The 18,422-nt window shown below is 43.6% G+C and overlaps 1 protein-coding gene across 2 annotated transcripts in view; it reads left to right on the plus strand.

Moving 5' to 3' along the window:
• Positions 1–18,422, plus strand: part of MAP2 (microtubule associated protein 2) — a 232,972-nt gene that overhangs the window by 41,821 nt on the left and 172,729 nt on the right. For both annotated transcript variants that reach the window (XM_075153705.1, XM_075153709.1), the window contains exon 2: positions 6,010–6,069. The gene's annotated coding sequence lies outside the window, so the exon portion shown is untranslated. The remainder of the gene's footprint in view (positions 1–6,009; positions 6,070–18,422) is intronic.

The raw sequence follows: 18,422 nt of genomic DNA on the forward strand, positions 1-18,422 counted from the left end.
GGTAGTTGTTAAGGAGTTTTTCTCAACTATTAACCCTTAAATAGGGCTGCTTATGGACTTTTCAAAGTTGCATAGCTGCTGTGAGCCTGTTTAATGAGTACCCTTAGCATCAGTGTGACAGACTTGTGTTTGGTGCAAGCACCCAGCGGACGTGTCATCTGAATTGAGATCCGTGCGTGTTTTCAAAGATTTTCTTGGGAACTTGTAGTAAATAACTTAATCTCTCTGTGCCTCAGTTACCCTTCTGTACTGGGATAACTAATCCTTTGCCATATTGTAGAAGAATTGGGAAGGTGAAGATTGTAGACCGGGAGGTGTTTGAACATTAAAATAATAGGAGCCTGTAAGACAGAGGGAGACTGTTCATTTAATGCTTCCTCTTGAAAAGTTGTGATTGGCAGGGCTGAATGTGGTAATGTGGTTGGCAAGTGGTGGTCAGTGGTGAAGCTCCGATTGACTCTGTGGGCTGAGGACCAGATGTTGTGAGAGTAACAGAAGAAACACTCAAGGATTTGTTTTAGGGAGAGAATGGGAACATGTAGATTCTCTGGCAGCAGAAGAAAGAAAAGATAATTTTCAAGCATCTTTTCATCACTACAGAAGAAGGAACAACTGGCATTGTGGTTCCCCGAGACATGCATCCAAGACGGATCCTTAGCTGCTATGAATCAGTGGTGTTCCCTGGCATTTTGGTACAGCTGTCCTAGCTAGAAGTCAGACTTTTGAGTATGAAAACTCATGGAAGAAGAAAAAAGTTTCAGGCAATTCTTTCCTCCCAGAAACCTTCCAACCGTGTTATTTCTTACAGTGTTGATGCCAGTAAGTTGAAAGTTGGCTAGGCAGGTAATAAAAGGATGTGGCTTAATTTTACTTGCAACTGTATAGATCCAGAATAAACTCCCTGGAAATCAGAATTGCTACGAGGAAGATATTGCCTGTGAATGAGAATAGGAAGCAATTCAGAATTTGCAGGTTCATACTAACAGAAGTGCCTTGTCATGAAAGGATAAAGAATTTTCTTGAATAGGAGCAGTGTCAGAGCAACAGTCATTGCTCTTGAAAGTCAATTTTTTTTTGTTACATATTTTCTTGTACTGTTGGTACCCTTGCAGTGTGTTGAGTTGCACCTTTGAAAATGTGTTTAAGCATTAAAAAATGGCAAAAGGATAACAGGATCAGTCAAAGAAGCAAGCAGAAGCTTTGAGGGTCTGTTGCTGCAGAAGTACCGACAGCGCATGATATACTTTTGGTGTGAATTCCTGTCCCTGAAACTGGGAGATTAAAGTTGAAAGGGTATGTGCTCTGTATAGCTCCTGGGAAACTAGGCTCTCAGCTTCCATTAACGATATTGAATGTGTATCTGCTCCTTTTTTGCACAGCAGGGAAGATGCCCCACAGATCTGTTACGTTACTCCCTCTTCAGCTCTGAGCCATAGATAATTTTTCATGTGTAAACAGTCTAAAATATTCTGGGGTTTTTAGTACTCGTTAAACTTTTCATTTCATGAGACGTTGGTAAGAGGGGCTATCAAAAATACTACAGCAGATGAGGAACAATTATATACTGCTCCAATTAGAGATAAAGTGGGCTTTGAAATTTCTGGCCTTTTAAAGAAACAGAAGATGCATTTGTTCTCCCTTCACGCAGACTGCTGTGAGCGGGCTGCAGCAGTAGGCTTCAAATGTGAACCTCAGTCCAAAATGTGAATTAGCCTAGTGTATTTTCAGAGTACATCCACAGCTCCTGCTGCTCCGCTTCATCACATGCAGGCAGGCAAACAGCCAAAAATCTTGTACTGTCCATTATCTGCAGTAGGCAGATCAAAGAAAGGTAAATGCGCAAGGCTGGAAGGAATTGCAAGAGATACGATGCAGACCTTGGTTGTGGAGGCAAGTTCCCCAAGATATCCCTGTCCTGTTTACCTGGTTCTTTTTGACTGTCCAGTGAAGGTGGTGTACAGCTTCAGTAGGTTCCTAATTTAGTGAGATTAGCCTAAATCTCCTTTGCAAGTCTTTCAGACATGTTCAACAACTGCTAGCTTTATACTTTGGAGGATTATCTCCTGTGTTAAGGCATGTCTGTGTTGCAGACAGCAGTTAACAGTACTGCATTGATGGCTCTGACAGAAGAGCTCTGGAAAATCTGATTGTGGAAGCTGAATATCCAGTTGTTCACTTTGCTTTTCTGCAGGGTGTGACTTTCCTCCACGCAGTGCAGCAGAGAGGAATGTGGGTTTGCACTCCAACTCCTCCTGTGCAAAGTCATGTACCTGGGCTCAGCCCGTTGGGCTTCAACTAAGATTTTGGTGGATGAAGCTCTGTACTGAAATGATTCTTTTTTGCTGCCTCTGCAGCAGCACTACTACAGCACTTTGCCTCATTCAGTTTCGTGGTGTTGGTTTTGGACCTAGTGAAATACTTGCAAACTCTCTGGGTTCAGTGCTTTTTTCTGGCTAGTCACACAAAATATTGCAAAGAAGTGAGCCTCAGACTGACCCGTCTGAGAACTCATTCAAGCTCCTGAAGAGTATAGCATGTCTGTGCTGCCCTTTTCCTGGTAAATATGCTATTCTGTAACAGAAAACTAGATTAAACCAGTTTGTCTTGGTTGGTTCTTTACAGAAGCAGATTTGCTGATTTTGATCATCTAACCATCTTTTGGGTATTTATAATTGATTAATGATTTGTTTCAGGAATCTGAGTTAGACTGGCAGGTCTCCAGTTCCCTGTGTAGTCGTCATCCTCTTTCCTTTTTGTGGTGGTCCTGTGCATGCCTTCGGGCAGCGCTTTAGGACTTCCCTCATCTCCCGTGAGTTTGCAGTGTCAGTGGTTTCATCCATTAGTGTGTGGTTGTTTTGTTTTGGGGATGTTTTTTTGTTGTGGTGTGGGTGTTTGGTTTTTTTTTGTTTGGGGTTTTTTTTTGTTTTGTTTTGGTATTTTTACATAATAAATTGTAGTTTAATTTCATCTCACCTGACTTACCTACATGAGTCTCTTTATTAATATTCTTTAAACATAACTCTCTGTTTTGGTCAGCACTGTAGTTATTTGGTGTCCCAGCTTTCTTTTGCCACAGAATAGCTTACCTTTGCATCTTTATTCCATCTCCAGCACTTGTAGCTTTCCTGCACTCTTTTGGCCTCCCATGAAGCCCTGCTGACCTGGGCAGAGTCACTTGAAATCTGTTGGTTTTTTTTTTTTTTTTTGAGATTCCCTACCCTTAATCTGTTGCACTTGTTTGTTCCTTCTGGTGGAATAGTTGGTGTTGTCATTTCATGATCACCATTACCCAATCCATCTCCTGCCTTCAGATTTTCAAACAGTTTCTCTATTTTAACCAAACCAGCTTCATCTTCTGAAGTGAAATGTACTCAGGGTGCGAGAACATCTTGATGTGTCCAGCTGTGCCAATGGATATTTTGGATAAGCACAGCTGTCTTCATAGCACGTGTGCCTCTCTCAGGGCTGGCCTGGGCTGAAAGATGGCAAATACTGGACAACTTTAGTTTGCTGTTGCACGTTACTGGAAAGCTGTTAGTGAAAGACTTTGCAAATCAGATCTGTCAGTGTGACTCCTTGCAGGAACACCAACTTCACGTAAAAGCTGACAGCATTAGCAAATGCCACTGTAGTTATAGGAAAGGGGTAGATAAATTATTCAGTATAGGCATGTTCTTTAAAAACAACTCCTGATTTTATTAGCCAACAAGCGTTCAGAAGACAAAATAGCAACATGTAGCTGTGCTAATTGTGTTTTCTCTGAGTCAAGCAATTGGCATGGTATTTTATTTATTAGTAGTCTCTTCCTAAATATGTCCTGGGTGTTCACCACAGGCTACATGAATCAGGGCTGTGATTCTGGAAGTCTCGAAGTTCCTAAACCAGAGCTAACTGAGCATAACTAAAGCAGAAAAGTAAATAGGTGTCTAATCAGTGTTTCACGACCATATTATCTTGCTAGCAACAGATTTGTTTCCCTTTTGTCATGACCCCAGATATTAGGATGAGCCTAGAGTCTCTCAAGGAGTAAATATTGTGGACCAGGCCTTAAAGATGCTGGGAGTTCTGCTTGCTGGAAGTGCCAGGGTTGTATGCTTGTCCATCATACGCTCATCAGAAGCTTTATAAAAGGGATCCTAGTGGTACTGTCCCTACTCATCTCTTGCTTTGGATATGGACTGGGAGCTCCTCAGAGATTAGGGGGTGCTGAATGGGGTTTTGCTCAAGAGGGGAATGTTATGTTTGAGCTGTTAGATGGTTGTGTTTTGCTGACCGTTATTAACAGTGTCTGGACAAGTAGCATCTTCCTAAAGAATGCCAAATCTTTGGTGCATGACACTGCACCTGGGGGTGGGGCCTTGGACAAATCTCATTTAGCAAGTCTAACTGGCTTAGAGCTGATTTCCTTCTCAGACATACGGAATTAACCAAAGATAATAGGGACCACGCCTGGCCAGCGTATTGTAAGAACTGACTTTTCATTTTCTGGTGTTGGGAGGAAAGAAGAAATAATTGAGCTTGAGTCGTCTTCCACTTTTTTCCTGGTTACACCTCCATTTTATCCTCAGTTATGACAGCAGTGTGCAATACAGACTTAATCTTTTTTTGCTTTTCAGAAAGTTGCCCCATACTTAAAACCATGAGGTAGGGATGGGGTCTTTGCTTTCTGCTCGTGATTCAGCCACTGCCTCACGTTAACTTTGGCAAGACAATGAATCTGCCCTTCTCTACCTTTCTGTGAAATGAAATGCTTCATTTCTAAGTTTGATAAAGTCAGAAGCAAAACTCCTGTTCCTTTCAGTGGCAATCCCTGTGCTCATGGGTACAATGAGACATAGCACAGTGGACTAAAAATACAAAGTGCTTTTACTTCTGCTAGCATTTATCTTCTCCCCACCCTTTCCCTGTCAAGCAGTGAATATCTAATATAGTTTTGTTCAGCTGTGATTTTTTGTTATCCACATTCTGGCAGAAGTTAATTCTCCAGGTAGCGTGCATGCTGATTAAAGCTGATAGTACTGGAAAATGTTCCATTTGCTGGCTGTTGGCTTGAAGCTGGGAAGGGAGGTAAGTCTGTCTGTTCTCCCTCCTTCTTGGGCAATTCAATGCAATTTGGAAATACCAACAATTTGCACTTTATAGGTGCTTCTCCCCTGCCCAGCCTATCCCAGGATTTGCAAAGCAGTAATCAATCCTCATTTATGCTGTTGTGGTGATATTATACTCATCTTAAGATAGTAGTAGTAGTAACTAGAGCACAAAATAGTTCAGGATGTGCCCAAGGTCATGCAATAAACAGCTGTAGCACCAGGGAGAATTCTCCCCTGTGACTGCTTGGCAGCGTTTCCCCATTGCAGCTTTTCTGTGGTACATGATACTCAATTACACGAAATTCAATTTATAGGTCCCATCAGTCTGGTCCGCAGCTTGTAAGCACATCATTTTTTACTGTGTGGTATAACTGTGGGACGCCTGGAAAGAAGAAAGCTTTTGGTAAATTAAGTCGTATTATCTACGTTCTTTGTTTGCTGACTCCTTGTACTTTTGGTTGTTGCTGTTACTATCCTTTGTAATTTTTGGTGAATCATCCCTGGTGAAACTAGATACATGAAAGGTCTTCTGCTGGCAGATCTCCTTCCTGTAAAGTAAGAAAGGGTTTAATTGTCTCTGTGAAACTCTGATCCTAACAGAAACCATCAGTGTAGATTCAGTGGAATCTGCTTTTCTGTGGATATCCACTTTATATGAGAACAGGCATTCTGAAGGCCCAAGGTCTTCGGTGGGACATGGTTTGATGCATACAAAGACATGTAAGCTATGGTGGCAGGAGAGGGTCTAGTCACTGGAAAGGTGAGTTTGGTGTAACTTTGCACGTTACCAAAAGCAGAGGAGGAAGGTATTTTGTTAATCTCATATTGCAATTCATGAGTCTTTAATTCGTTTAATAAAATATGAGAGCCTGTTCCCTTTAATAGCTGCTGCTAACTGAGAGCTTTTGTGTTGTTTCAGATTGTGGAAACCTGAACTAAAATATCCTGTGACTTGACAACGTGACAACGTCACCAAAAGGTGGGTTTTCTGTTTTTGTGGGTCTCGTATCAGTCATTCCAGAGCACTGGCAATGCTGCACATCTCAACTTTGCTGGGATGGATTGCCTAATGAATTGCTGCGACTTGTTCAAACAAAACCAAGTAGTTTGACAGGACTCCTCCTATGTAGTGTTATGTATTTTGATGGTGTTTTAAACAAAGGCAATGTGTATATTTCCTGGGCTATACAGTGAAGGTGTTTATGGCACAGAGGTGGAAACTTAAGTGAAAATAAAAACGCATTGGGATTTTTTGCCCACTTTTTTGTGCAGGTGTCTGTTTTCTGTAGGAAACTTCCTATTGGCAGTACGAGTTGAGCTATGCAAAAGCCAGTGCTGCTGAGTACAAGCACTGCAAGCTGAATCTATAACGTGGCATTTTTCTCTTCTCACACTTCAAATTTAGGGTTTATGGTTGCCAAGAATGTTCTCCGCAACATGTGCTGATTACTTGTTTATCAGTCACCACATACTTACCTTGTTTGAGGGTTCGTTGCTCTGCTTTGTTGAAATGTTTTATTGAGGTTGTTTACGGAATATGCAAATTGGCAACGCAGCACAGATGCAAGGAAATGCTGATCCCTGGATTTCCCACTGCACCCTGGCATTATCCAGAGGAGGGTTTGTGTAATGGGCGCAGACAGCTTTTGGTTATTTGTACGGCTCAAGTGAAAAACAACACAAAGAGAGCCAGTAAATACCATTTTCACTTTATCCAGTGGTTGTTGCAAGGACAATTATTTGGTCGTTCCTCTTCAGCCAAGAAAAGTGCTGATCTCAGCTAGTTGAAGTTTTCAAGCACCGGGTTTATCTGGTGACACTGCACAGCCACGATGAAGTCATAGGTTTGGTTTTGTTTTGTTCTTTCCTGGAGCTGGTTCTTGCCCTTCTTCTTTCTAGGGTGAGGAATGGAGTAAAAACTGGAACATGTGTGGCCTGCCTCTGTGTGCTGGGGGGCAGTTTCCTCTGGCCGCAGCATTGCTGCTCTTACTGTAGCCCCTCTTTTCTCTCTTGAAGGTCATAGTTCTTTTTTCATGTGTCTGAAGGCATGAGTCTTTCTAAAGTACGTGTCCACAGCAGGAGAGCGAGCGGCACTATTTCAGTGCAGAGCAGCGGTATCTCTGCTGGGTATTTCAGAGTTTGTTGCCAGCTCTGAAATCTGCGTTATAACTGTGACGGACTGCAGTGCAGACATACTGTTTGTATTTTCAAGATGCTGAAAAGAATTGTTGTAGTCTTGTAAGCCTTATCTCATGTGTGTTTGTGGAAGGCAGCGAGAGAAACAGGTGAGGTGTGAAAATTTGTCAGCAGGCCTCCAGTTGTCAACATACTTGAAATGAAACTGCTCATGGTATTAATCCTTGTCCAGCGAGAAAAGGTCTAGCTTTGATTTCAGTGAGTGCAAGATGCTTCTTTTAGCTGCTCCTTGTCAGCCTCCGTGTGTCATTGAACATGATTCATTTGGCAAAAAGCTAAATGATCAGGAAGAGCTGGATCTTTCGAAGCTGTAATGGGGCCAAGCCCAATAATCCTAATGGAAGAGAGTGATTTGAGGATCTGAGCTTAAAGTGTAGGTGAAGCTGTTTGGTGGGTGCACTTTGCCAAGAGCAACAGTGAAGTTGAGGAGAGTTATCCTGCATTTTAATTCACTGGTGCGAGTCTGAGCTTCAAAAGTCTTGATGGCAGGTGTTGAATGCGCTGTCTGCTCTTACCAAAAGCTCATCACAAACAGCGACATGTGTAGCCAGGAAAGTCAGTGCAGGCTGGGGAGCTGTTGGCTGAAAGGGATAGGTAAACTCCTGTCTGCTCTTAGGAGTGAGTAGTAATCCAATTCTCCCTGTGCCCAGAATATGGGTACTTTCAGCTGTGTTTGAGCTGCTCACAATTTACCATGTGGAGAAGATGTGTTCTTGCATAAATGGAGAGCAAAAAAGCTTCTTGTAATTAAATAATCCGTTGCCCAAATCCCATTTTAGTAAGCTGCTCAAACAGTGGGTGCAGGCTGCAGGAGCAGCCCCAGACCAAGGCTGATTAAACACTTTAAACTCTGAATTTTCTTAGTTCTTCTATCTGATACTATTCTCTTTCCCTCTTCTCATGCGTGAATCTAACACGTGTCCAGATCATGTTACTTTTTCACAGCATGCTAAATGTTCAGCTCTCCCTTTTTGTCTTGATAGCCTTCCTTATAACCCTCTTTTAACCTTGTACACAACCCATGTAATGGCACAGAAAAAATCTTCACGCGTTTCTTGGTCTGACTCTGTTGCATCACTTTCTGGACTGCTTCAAAGCACCTTCCCTCTCCTTCTTGCTCATCACATAGCAGTTGTGTATCTTGCACAAAAGAATGAAAGCAAGACCATTTGTCTCCAGGCCTGTCTCTGCAAGCTCAGGCATGTATTGAACCTAAATATTACCTAATTTTTCACACTTGCAGGGCAATAAAACCCAAATCCTCAAAACAAAACATGAAATGTAAGCGCAACGGTTGTGTTTTACTGAGAACCTGAAAAAAAAGCAACAAAAACATGTTTTTAAATCTTATCAGAATATTTCACAGGAAGAACATGAGTGTATGTCAGAAATAGTTCCTAGACCTGTACTAATTCGTGGTGAATTTCCGTGTGGTATGAACAAAAAAATGGAGAGGATTTTATCAAAAGCCTGAAGACCTGCATTGCCTAGCTTAACATGAGGCCCTTGTGTGTGGCTACTGCGTGCCCTGCTCTCCTCCTGCAGAGAGCAGAGTCTGTAGATTAGCACCTCAGGAGGGCTGTGAAGGTCACGTGTGGCTGAGCCATTTTCTGGAGAACCGCTCTCTTTCCATTGAATCTAGGAAAAGCTTTTGGTTTTGAGACACCTCTGTTCTCTGTCGAATGTGAGGTATGAAGAAACTGAGTGAGCTGGTGTTCTTGCACTCCCTATAAACAGACAGATCTAGCTGAGCATTTACCTCTGTACTGTTTAAAGAGTGATATGAGAACTGTGATCACCACTTACAGCATGGAGTCTTTTGTGCTTCTATCTTTAAAATTGCTGCCCTTTCGGGCTGTTTATCTTGTAAAAGTGGTCTGCTATAGTACAGCAAATAAATGATTGTAATAAGGCACTTGATCTCTGGGAGAAATCTAAGTGTCATCGCACCAGAGTGTACTGGTTCTCTAGTTCCTAGTGAAAGATTATGCACCTCCAGTTGTTTTCTGGAGCTGCTCACATGTACTCATCATTACCAGTCTCTCCTACTCTGCTGCTGGGAACAGAAAGCGTGAAAGGATTCAGCAATGCAAAGAGCTCCCACAGCAGAGGTTCCTGAGGAGGGCGATGTGTGGTACAGGGGAGTGAGGGCGGTCCACATGGCCAAACAGCAAGGATGTTATCCTTAGGCCCACTCCTTTCTCTGTTACAGATTTCCTGTGTGCTATTCTTCTCTTTGTGCTAAAAGAAAAAAGAAAGCTAGACCCACTTCCCTGTTGAAGGCATTGACATCACATCCAGCATCCTTTGGTTTGATGTGGAGGGCTGCTAAATATCTTAGAGAGCATCATGTGAGGCAGAAGCTATTTAGACTGAGCCTTGGCTGTTCATGTTGAAGTCACAAGGAACTTGAGCTTACAAAAAAAAAAAAAATCCAGCTGATTGGAAGTGCTCCTTGTACTGTTGTTGCAAGTGCTCCTCTGGTAAGAAGGAGCTCTGCAGCGTGTGGGGTGGAGGGAGGCTGAGCTTCTCCATCTGGAGATCTCTTGGGGTGTTTGCCCCCCGCAGCGCTTTGCTGCGATGTGCAGTTCACTGCCTTGCACTCTGTGGGCAATCCCGCTAGCCTGGGCAGCAGGAGGGCTGCGGTCTGGCCGGAATGCTGAAGAGTCAGAAAACCCACGTCCTGGGCTGCATCCAGCAGTTTAGGATGGAGGCCATCAAACTGCGACGTTAACCAGCCCTGTCTTGTGGACTGAGAGCGCACCTCGCAGACCTTTGCGACGCTCCCCGTGTTCGTACGTGGAAAAGCAGTATGGATGGGGACCAGGGAACCCGTCTGCCCCAGGACCCATGCCAAGGAGGAAACGAAGTGGGAGGTGTTGAGTGAGGGTTGTGGCTGTAGTATCTTCTCTCCAGTAGTGCAGGCGAACCAGCTGGCACCCATAGGACTCTGAACCAGCCACGCTTGCAGTATTAAGTCTAATGGACCGGATTTCCAATTGTCATGGCTCTACTGAAGCCAGCACAAGTATGTCAATATTGCACAGCACAGAACTGGCTTGTTGTTTTTGTTCTCTTTCAGATGCATCTGCGCATTCAGACTATGTGTCCAAACCCCACTCACTCAAATCATTCAAAGCCTGAGATTATGAATATACAAAAATGGATGCTCTTTTTAAGGGCCACTTTGTTTTTCACTGTCTGAAATTACATGTAACGTATAAAGATGTAGAGTTAAAAAAGCAGCAGTTTTCTGAGCAGTAGCAAATACTTGAGTTAATATTCTACCAAACACCAGATGTGAAACCCAGAGGCAGGGCCAGAAAAATATTTATTGAGGGAGTAGCTGAGGAAGTTGTTCTTATTGACGCCAGCAGCTCCCGAGTGCTAGTTAGTTAACCAAGTAAGTGTTTGTGGGTTGTTTTTTAATGACTATTTCCATTGCCAGCAATGTCTTCAGGAAAAAACAGCAAATGGAAGGAACAGGTGGTACACAACTTTTTTAAAAGGAAACAACATATTGTAGAACTGCAAGTGTCTGCTGCTACTTAATGTTCAATCTTCAAATACTCTCTGATGCAGTTCATTTATGTGGAATAAATTGCTAGACCAGCCAGTAGGGCCTTACAATACTTTTTTTTCTTTTTAAATTTTTAAAATTTATTCTTGTTTTGGTAATTCAGTGGGGTAGAAAGCATGCCATACCAGGAGGCCGGGAGGCAGTAGGATAATAAAAATTTTGATTAGATCCTTGTCCATAGCAATGAGTGGGAGTTTTGCTCTTGACTTCAATGGGAGTAGGAGCCAGGCCCTTTCTTTGTAATACAGCAGTGACATCTTCTGAGACAGTATGCCCTTTAATTCTAACCTGAGAAGTTTAAATTAAGCAAGACAAGTCTCTCTGGAGAGAGAAAACATCTTTTATGAGATTATCTGATACAGCAGGAAAACCAGGCAAGTTTGCAGGTGAGTGGTGAAGACCTGGATAAAAGTTTCTATTCCTGAAAGCTTTTCTTGTTTGGTTCCCCCTCTTCCCCCGCCGCAGCTGTAGGAGATGTTATCTCTATCTACAAGGTTTGCTTCACTTACAACCTTTGACCATAGTGGCTGTAATGCCTTTATGACTTGAGTGTCTTTTGTTATTGGTGGGGAGAAAGCATTTCAGTGTGTAGCACTCAGAAATAGAAGCTTTTCTGTTAGTTACAGTCCCGACTCATATCCTGTTCGTAGATTTTTATCTCCATTCCTTATGTCCACACACGTTTCTGGAACCATTACCACTCAACAGGTATGTCAACAGACATGTCAAGAGCCTTTCCTTTCTCCCATAAAGTCACTTGTAGTTTTTTTCCACTGGTACCAGTAACAACAGAACCAGGGTTAAAGCTATTTGATCTGATAGTGCAGTATGGAGGGTCTCACTGCAGCTCTGCCTAAAGGGAATGTCAGATTTTCCATGTGGCCAGGCCTGTAAGAGAAAAGGGATGACATCCTGAAAAAAAAGGACAATCATAGGAAGAATCAGTTATTTTTCTTCCAGCTCTTAACTGCTGCAGGCATAAACATGCCTCATCATCTAAAGGCACTACAGTATCTCTTTTAGTGTTGCTTCTCACTTTAGAAGCATACGGGACTAATGGGAGCCGTTCACCAAATTCTTGATTTTCAGACTTTCAGATTTTGAAAGGTGGATTGTAGAATTTAGTTTATTTGTCTGAGCTTCAGTTCATTTGTCTGAGCAATGTATAAAGGCAGGAGTTACTTCACTTCAAAACTTTCATATGAAACCCCACTTTTTTTGCTTGGAACTGATCTGCCTTTTTACTATTATAATCGTCTGGTTATTTTACTGTATGAACTAAGCGCAGAACACTTTTTAGGATACACAAATCATATGTCTTCTGTTACCTCTCCTCTGGATATTTGCGTGTAGCTGAAATAACTTTGTCAAGCCATTGGGTTTATAATTCCTAGTCTGCCTAGGACCGGTGTCTCACATCCTGATGAAATCTAGTCAGCCCTATGCTTCTACAGAACGCAGTCTGATGCAGTATGGGGAATGTTAGCCTAGGAGTTGAGAGAGTTGGGGATGAATGGGACCTCATAATGTTTTGATCCTGACCAAAAAAGAGGAAGACACTTTTTTAGAGGTCCATGTCACTGTTGTCCTTATTTAACCACTGTTGCACAGGGGGCTGTTTGCACCTTGCTGTTTTTTTCCATCAGATAGGTTTATAATCCAAATGCTGTACAAGACGGTTCTTTGTGTTGCTAGACATTTATATAAATGCCGTTACCTCACATTTTGATGCTGCAGTGGTGGTTGCTTTGAGCTGAGGCTTCCAAAGGCCCCTTTTCTGAACAAGAGTTGAGGGGAATTGTGTGGCTGAAAATGTGAAAACCTCAATCCTCAGTTTTTAAGTGCAGTCCTAGGAGAGATTTGGCTGTGGCACAAAACTGTAGGCAAGAATTCAACTGATTCGTGTGCTCTTAGCTGAGCTGCTGCACTCGAGACTGCTCTTTCCAACTATTTGAATCAAAAGCTGAGAGCAAGGGAAGTTACAATGCATCACAGTGGTGCTGCATTTGAAATCCAGAACTTTGTAATTTTGGTGGAGTTTTCTTTCTTTTTCTTTTTCTTTCTTTTTCTTTTTCTTTCTTTTTCTTTTTCTTTCTTTTTCTTTTTCTTTTTCTTTCTTTTTCTTTTTCTTTTTTGTTGAGGTACTTGCTGAACTAGATAATGATCTTCCTATAGAAAAGGTTCTGGGAATATGTGCAGTGGGGATAGGAGCCAGGTGGGGGGCAAGGCTCTGTGTGGTTGAATAATTGCATTGGGGAAAGGCTTTTGGACCTGAGACTGGTTTGGAAAGACACCAGTCAGGAAGTAGTGCCTGCCCAAAAATCCTTGTCATGGAGGTGGGATGGGAGGTGAGTGGAAAGGTGCAGGGGTTGACTGTTCCCAAAACCAAACTTGCACTGAGTCACTCACTCACTCGTACAAGACTGTGGGTAGAGGGAAGCCCGTGTTCCCCAGCAGTGTACAGCCCTGCCGTCACTGGGGGACCGAGTTTAGGAGCCAGAAAAATGCCATGGTACTCTTTTGTGAAGGTGTTTAGTTCCAGAGGTGAGGCAGACAGGGGATGAAGGAGGAGCCTCCTTGGAGATCCATTCCTGAAGTACAAAGGGAGCATTAGGATCTCCAGTTTGCATGCAAGGAAGTGAGGCACATCTCAAGATATTAATATTATCTACAGACAGTAGGCAAGTCTGCGGCCCAGCCGGGATCAGACTCCAATCTCCTGAGCCCCGTGCAGTGCTTTGTTGTCTCTTCCTTCAAAGTGCCTTTTTCCACTGCACATCTTAATTAACAGCTTATCCTGATCTAACAAGAAAGAAACAGCTCCATAGTGCAAACAGTAACAGTATGGGCAGATAAGTGTATAAACTTACATTTTGTTTCTAATTAGAACAGGGGTGCATGAATCTGAGGCACATTATAATGTGCTCAGAATGAGAAAATATGGACCCCAACCCATCAAGTAGGAAACTATTGCTTTGAATGAAAAGCTGTTGCTTTTCTTAAGCAAATACAAAGGCAAGTTTCATATGTAAGCTGTGGGAGCTGACCTAGAAAGCTTGGACTTTTAAATACAATTCTCTCTAATTCTGCCAATATTTTTGTATTAACAATTACACATTTTCATAATAAGCAAGAGCTGAAACTGAAGATTGCTGTGCTTAAGCTCTTCATGTCAGAATGCAATTGTGAATGTGAAAGCTCGAAGCATCAGGGCCAGATGCTTATTTATCTCTGAAATTGCTGTAGCTCCATTGATTTCAACAGACTTGCACCCACATGCATTTGTAACAGCCAGCAAACAGGCTCTTGAGTCTCAGAAATGCACCATGAAGATGCCGAGCAACATCTGTAACATAGCAACAGGAAAGCCTTTATGCTGTTCTCATTACTGTTGGTCTCGGAGGTTGGCGGTAATAGTGAGCATATGGTGGAGGGTTTGCTTTCTTTTTGGTCGGGCTAGTCAAATTGTCTGGGAGTGTAATGCTTACCAAATTTAAAACAATAGCCAGTTACAGTAGTGGTGCGAGGACCCAGCTTTGAGGAACCTCAGCTTTGGTTCAATGCGAAGGGTTGGGAAGACATCACACAGCAGCACGCCTCTATGATTTCTTCTTGCTTTCCATGGGATTAACGCTGCCCCTGTGCGAAGTTTGGCCTTCCTGAAGCCATCAGAAACTTTGCTAGCAGCGTCTGGCGTCTCCGTTTTCCCCTTCCAGGCTGTGTGCACTGTTGCAGGCTGTGTGGGCAGCAGAAGCCCCAGGCTGCCATCCCATGGTATGCCCTCTGCTTCTGCTGTGTTGCCTGGGGATGAAGAGATGCACGGCAGAGAAGGAGGTACCGGGGCTTGGAAAATGGTCGTGGGCCATGAGCAGCGATTACGTATTCCTCGGGATCAGCATCTCTGCCGGTGTTAATCAGCACCGAGGCCTGAGATCAGTGCAGCACCTGCTGCTGCGGCTGCTTTTTGCCTGCTGTCAGGTGTCTTGCAGTCTTATGCAAATAAACCATTTAAGAAAATGAATTACTTGGATCAAGCCATTCTGGGAGGAACAGCACCAGATCCTGTACAAGCCAGACAGATGCCTGAAAGATGTCCTATATTTACGCAAAACGTAGTAATTAGGTTTTCCCTTGGTATCTTTTGTGTTTTTCACATTGTTTGCCTATTATTTCTGCAAGGGCAGAGGGGGAGGTAGCGTGAGTGTAGTAACTACTGCCTGTAATTATGCAGCCAAAAGAAACAGAAAAAAAGCCTTCTGGGTGTTTTCTACATCTAGGGATTTAGTAGGTGTCTCATGTGCTGACAGAACAAGAGGTAAAATTGCCTTCAGTGTTCATCTGTCACCGTGTGAGATGGAAGAAGCAAATCTCACAAACGTAGTGTAGCACCGGAACTTGTTTGTTTCTGCCCGTCATGGGCAGTTCCCTCCCTTTTTTTAAATGGTTTTCGGGTCCCACCGTGAATAGACAAAAGTGATTCTGTTTTTACAAGTGCAGTACAGGGGAGAGCACCTTTCATTTAAGGGATATTTCAAAACAAAATGTAGAGCTGAGTTTGGTCTGTTTCTACAGCACTGCTAATCATTAACAAGTAATAAAATAATTTGCAGTTAGGAGAAATCCTGTAGCCTATTTGTCTCTGCAGGGAAATGTTACTTCTTTCACTGTGTTCTTTGGGGTAACTGCAATCACTTGAAAGAAAAAAGGTAAAGGAAAAGATAGTGCGTTCTGCTGCACCTCAGCTGAAGCAGCTCTGCCTTTTCTTGGCTACTGTAATGAAGCAAAAACCTGCGCTCAGGAAGATGATAAAAACAAATGTGCAAACAGAAGCTGCTTACCAGCCGTCCTACCCAGCTCCCCGCTAGGACCTGATGGATGAACTCGCACTGCTTAAGTCCTCGTATCACTCCTGGCTGGAAGGCCAGAGAGCAATCAAAAAGAAATGGGGGAGTCCCGCAGGCTGTGCTCCTGTTGGTGGGAGGGCATCACTGTTGGGACCCCGAGAGCCAAAGTCTCTTCTGCATCATGTGGTTGCGATGAAAGCAGCAGCTTTAAAGCCGTGTGGGCCTTGCAGCCTGTTTGCTGGGGCAAGAAGGTTCAAATTCAGCTGTGCAGTACATGGAGGGGCTGCCTGGTTGGAGACCTATGGGTTTCATGGGCAATGTGCCATTTAGACCCCGCAGATTGCCTGGGCAAGCTGCATGCTAGATAGGTTTATTTGGGGTAGGGACAAACTCTGATATTTTTTTTGTTTTAGATGGAAGTCAGGAGGAGGATGTCGGTTTCCTTCATGCTGACTTCACCCACCTTTCCTCAGTGAGTCCTTATGGCTGTGACAAGAGTGAAAGCCCTGACTGGCACAGGGGGGCTGCTGTTGCGTGTGGAAGCCTCTCCTGTATTCCCAGCTGAAAAGATGAATTTTGAAGATGCAAGCACTCCGTTTTGGGAGCGGTATTTGTTTGACAGGTCACAGACACTGGCCACTGACGTAGTTGGTGCAGTCTTTTTTAAACTGCAATCTTTTTGGGCGGATTCAAATGTGAACGTCATGGTCTCTGCTGCTTTAGCTGAAGCATGTCAGGCAGTCGTGTCATCTCCTTATTGTGACCAGCCTTATTGTAGACTTTTGGAGTGCTTCTTTCCTGCCGTGCAACCTGAATGAGTATCTGCCCATAAGCAACAGGTTAAGGGCTGCTTTAAGGCGGCTTCTGTTCTGTATGGTGTTTCCAGAAGCTACTTTCTCCAGCCTGTATCTGGTGACGCTGACATTACAAAGATGTAGGATCTTAGAGCTCTTCTCTGAGTGTGAACGGGTTTTGTATTTTGCTGTACTTCAGCTTGGTTATGGAGAGGAGAGAGGCATGGGAGATGCGAAGGGTAGTAACTTGCCTGTATGGTACGTGTTCTGCAGGTAAGGAATGAGGCTGAGGCTGAAGGTTACCCAGCTCTCATGAAGGTTACAGAGTATATTTGCAGAAGCAGCAATCTGCATCTCATTTTTAATCTTTAGAATTAGTGTCAGTGCAGAAGAGAGTAGGCAAGCCTCAGACAACTTTATTGTGGTTATGAATCATGTGCCTGGGCACAGCAACTGTGATTTGTGGGTTCAGGGCATTTTTAAACTACATGACTTTGTGAATAAAACTTGCTCTTGCAAGGAAAAAAAAAAAGAAAAAGGCAGAGGGACATTTAGACAAAGTGGAGTGACTGAGAGCTGGTCCAGAAGTTTTCAAAAATCAGTGGGGTATTTTTCCGTTTTAAATGTCGGTTTAGAGTGTTTGAGCAGGAAAACCCAAGCTCAGCCCTACAGGTTTGGAAATATTGCTGGCTTGTCTGCACATCCTGTGTTTCCCCCTTGCACAGAGCCCTGTGGAGTCTTTGGAGCCAGAGCAGAGGGTGGCATTTTGCACAACCTTCTGCCAGAGAGGGCAATGTGACTCAGCCCTGCAGCCGGGTCAGTGTAGCTGAATCCTTGCTGTAAGGCTAAGGGGGTGGTCAGTACGTCCTTCTCTGTAACAGTGCAGAGCAGACACTGCCCTGCCTGTTAGGCTGTGTCTGCCTCGATCAGGAAGCAGTATTAGCTTCCTAATTAGCTTTATACGGCAGTTGAAGTTGTGATTCACGTATAGGTTCAGCAGTGGCATGTGTGGAATCGGAAGACGTGAGGAAGCGGGGCGAAAGTCTGAGTTTTGCATTTGCAAGTGCAGACATAATGGAGAGATTCTCAGGAGATGTTAGCCCACAGTGTGTTTTTCATATCAACTTTCACAAGAGCAGCAGATCTCAGGAGGCTGTCTTCTACCTTAGGAGTCTGAAAATAGACCCCTTTGAGCAGGGATAAGCAAAGGTGATGCTCCCGTGTGAAGGAAAGGGCTTGCGACCTAGCCTGTTCAGATTGTTCCTGGCCTGTTCTCCATGCAGATTAAACAAAATATTTTAGGTGTGAAATAAATCAATGCTCCTGAGAAGCAGCCTGTAAAATGTCAGTGCTTGCATTTCTGGAAAGGCTACTTTCTTCAGCTCCGATGGATGTCTCTGCAAATATGCTACCTAGTTTTGTAGGGTTACATGAACTCTGTGTGTCTCAATATATGTGCTGGTAGGCTCGTTGCGTGGGAGCTGTCACATTTACCACTTTGATTTAAAACTGTCTTTGATTCTCCTGTTTAAATCTTGCTCCCCTCTGGAGATGTTTTCTGATCTCCACTTGATTAAAAAGTGTGCTGCAGACCCTCTTCTCCACTGGTGACCAGTGGACGGGTGTATTGGTGAGTTGTCGGGAGGTGGGTGCTACGCTTCCCCCGTGCACATCCCCTGTTGCAGAGACCAGTCTGCGTGTTTTGTGGGCACTGTGTCTCTCCACAGAGCCCCTGTGACTGTGTGTCTTGTGGCAGTCTGAAGTAATGCGGTTGTGCTGCGTTGTGCTAGGACGTGCTTTTAAACTGCAGGACTTTTGAGTGCTGATTGTAAATTGAACGGGAAAGATTGCTTGGATTATCAGCAGGAAAACAGTAGAAGACATGACCTTTCTTCTGCTCCTTGGGGCCGAGCAGAGA

The sequence above is a fragment of the Calonectris borealis genome, chromosome 6 (assembly GCF_964195595.1).
Source record: "Calonectris borealis chromosome 6, bCalBor7.hap1.2, whole genome shotgun sequence".
In the NCBI taxonomy this organism is placed as follows: Eukaryota; Metazoa; Chordata; class Aves; order Procellariiformes; family Procellariidae; genus Calonectris; species Calonectris borealis.